Here is a 3574-nt window from a genome sequence, read left to right as displayed (position 1 = left end):
CTTGTCCCTGCTCTTCTTCTTCTTAAACTGTATCGTATCTTCTTCTTCTTGTTCGTTGTCTCGTAGTTCGTAGTGGAGTGATGGCCTAGAGGTAACACGTTCGCCAAGGAAGCGAGAGAATCTGAGCGCGCTGGTTCGAATCACGGCTCAGCCGCTGATATTTTCTCCCCCTCCACTGACTAGACCTTGAGTGGTGGTCTGGACGCTAGTCATTCTGATGAGACGATAAACCGAGGTCCCGTGTGCAGCATGCACTTAGCAAAAAAAAAAAAAAAAAAAAAAAAAAAAAGGGTGGCGATGTAGTGTAGCGACGCGCTCTCCCTAGGGAGAGCAGCCCGAATTTCACACAGAGAAATTAATCCGTTGTGATAAAAAGAAATACAAATACAAATACAAAATTAATAGTCTCAATCGTCAGACGGACACCCCAGTTCTTCAAATTACGTGCGCTGAGTGCATGCTGTTCACGAGGCTTCGGGTTTATTGACTCACTCGAAAGACCAAAACTTGCAGTCCAGTGGAATGGTATGCTGATGAGTTTCACTAATTTGTTTGTGTGCCCCCCCTTTTTTTTCTTTGAAAGCATCAGAAAAAAATAGTTTATCCAGATATCATAGGATCCGCCCAAACCCCATTAAATTCTACTGGCTGTTTCTGAAAACAACAACAACAACAAAAACAAAACAAAAAAAACAACAACAAAACACACACACACTACTTTAAAAACTAAAATCGTTTGTATCTGCTATACTTAGTTCTGTTCATTAACATTTTTGTCCATTGGTAGGAAACTTTGTTTGTTTGTTTGTTTGTATTGTGACTGAAATAGTACTTTTCAATGTATATATTGAGTGATTGAACGAATGAGTCTATTTCTAGCTTTTAAAACTTTATTTACAGGAAATGTGTAAAAGATGAATGTATGTAACGTTTCAATGCCCTCAGGGGGCACACGAAATACACTCCTTGCCTTGCCTTACCTTGCCTTATCTTGCCTTGCCTTGCCTTACCTTGCCTTGCCTTACCTTGCCTTACCTTGCCTTACCTTGCCTTATCTTGCCTTACCTTGCCTTACCTTACCTTGCCTTGCCTTGCCTTGCCTTGCCTTACCTTACCTTGCCTTGCCTTGCCTTACCTTACCTTGCCTTGCCTTGCCTTACCTTGCCTTGCCTCTCCTTGCCTTACCTTGCCTTACCTTGCCTTCTTGCCTTGCCTTGCCTTGCCTTACCTTGCCTTACCTTGCCTTGCCTTGCCTCTCCTTGCCTTGCCTTGCCTTGTCTTACCTTGCCTTGCCTTGCCTTGCCTTACCTTGCCTTGCCTTGCCTTACCTTACCTTGCCTTGCCTTGCCTTACCTTGCCTTATCTTGCCTTACCTTGCCTTGCCTTGCCTTGCCTTGCCTTGCCTTGCCTTGCCTTGCCTTACCTTACCTTGCCTTGCCTTGCCTTACCTTGCCTTACCTTGCCTTGCCTTGCCTTGCCTTGCCTTACCTTACCTTGCCTTGCCTTGCCTTACCTTACCTTGCCTTACCTTGCCTTGCCTTACCTTGCCTTGCCTCTCCTTGCCTTACCTTGCCTTCTTGCCTTGCCTTGCCTTGCCTTGCCTTGCCTTACCTTGCCTTGCCTTGCCTCTCCTTGCCTTGCCTTGTCTTACCTTGCCTTGCCTTGCCTTGCCTTACCTTGCCTTGCCTTGCCTTACCTTGCCTTGCCTTACCTTGCCTTACCTTGCCTTACCTTGCCTTGCCTTGCCTTACCTTGCCTTACCTTACCTTGCCTTGCCTTGCCTTACCTTACCTTGCGTTGCCTTGCCTTGCCTTACCTTGCCTTGCCTCTCCTTGCCTTACCTTACCTTGCCTTCTTGCCTTGCCTTGCCTTGCCTTGCCTTACCTTGCCTTACCTTGCCTTGCCTTGCCTTGCCTCTCCTTGCCTTGTCTTGCCTTGACTTACCTTACCTTGCCTTGCCTTGCCTTATCTTGCCTTGCCTTGCCTTGCCTTGCCTTACCTTACCTTACCTTGCCTTGCCTTACCTTACCTTACCTTACCTTACCTTGCCTTGCCTTACAAAAATCTCCGTCCTAACCGGACTCGAATCCGTCACACACACACACACACACACACACACACACACACACACACAGAGGCGCGAGTACCCCCCTTGCCCCTCCCCCGTCTCTGTATCCCTCTTTATTCAACCCCTCTATCTTTTTTTTTCTCTTCCCCTCCCTCTCTCTCTTTTTTCTGTATGTCTCTCTCATTCTCCCACTACCCCCCCCCCCTCTCTCTCACCTTCTCTATTTCCTTCACTCTCTCTTTCTCTCTGTGTCTCTTTGTCTCTCCCTGTCTCTCTCTGTCTATATCTCTGTCTGTGTCACTATCTTCCTCTGTATCTCTCTGTCTCTTTCTTTCTGTTTCTCTCTGTGTCTCTGTCTGTCTATCTGTCTCTCTTATTTATCAAAAAAGGAAGAAAAAAAGATGTAATTATGTACTCCCATGTCACAAGGATATTCAGCAAATGATATCAAAAAGTTTCAGTGTTCAGTGCTCTCTCTCTCTCGCTCTCTCCCCCTCTCTCCCCCCCCCCCCCCCTCTCTCTTCCATAACTGTCATAGTGTTTAGGTTGGATGGTCGATTCAAAGAAGCCGACATTTGTGTCGTTTTTGAATATGAACGGAGAAAGTGCAAATAAACTGAATATGCATAGGTTTAGTTTTCTTTTTTCATACTTTTTTTTTTAGGTTGATCACACCGTGAGTTTGTCGAACGTGGGTATAGACGTTTTCGACATAAGTGTTTTCTATTGTCTTGCAGCAGGTTTGTTGCTGCGACTTTGATACATATTATATTCATGCTATTTGGTTTGTATGTGTTAAACGATTATTCTGATGTGTCCCATGCCAATAGGACTGTAATGTCAATGGCATTAAAACATTTTTCAGTTTCAGTTTCAGTTTCTCTCTTCCATTTTCCTTTCTCTCTCTCTGTTCCATCTTTCTATCTCTCTCTCCCTCTCTCCTCTCTCTCTCTCCTCTCTCTCTCTCCTCTCTCTGTCTCCTCTCTCTCTCCCCCCCCCTCTCTCTCTCTCACCCTCTCTCTTTCTTTGATCACTTCTTTCTGTCAGTCAGTTTGGTGATGTTCTTTTTCTTCTGCTTTTTTTTTTCTCCCCCTCCCCCTCCCCCACCACCACCCCTCCCTTCCAACTTTTTCACACACTCTCCATACTTTTTCCACTTCCTTGTATCCCACACCACCTACCTACCGACACCCTCTCCTCCCCTCTCCCCTACCCCCTCTACCCCCCCCCCCCCCCCCCCCTCTCTCTCTCTCTCTCTCACTGAATGTATCCTTGCTCGCTTGTTAGACACTACACTTCACAGCAAATCCCACGCTGTGGAAAAGAAGAAGAAGAAGAAGAAGAAGAAGAAGAAGAAAAAGAGACGTGCACTCAATTACTCGATGATCACACCCACACGTGCAGGGCATGAAAACGAAACCTTTGGCTGGAAAAAGAGTCGAGAAAACAAATAAGCCCTGCGCAGTGTTAGATAAACTGTCGGCAAAGCGGACCCGACTGTTAAAA

This window comes from Babylonia areolata, chromosome 20 (assembly GCF_041734735.1).
Source record: "Babylonia areolata isolate BAREFJ2019XMU chromosome 20, ASM4173473v1, whole genome shotgun sequence".
NCBI classification, from domain to species: Eukaryota; Metazoa; Mollusca; class Gastropoda; order Neogastropoda; family Buccinidae; genus Babylonia; species Babylonia areolata.
This window is presented reverse-complemented; position numbering follows the sequence as displayed.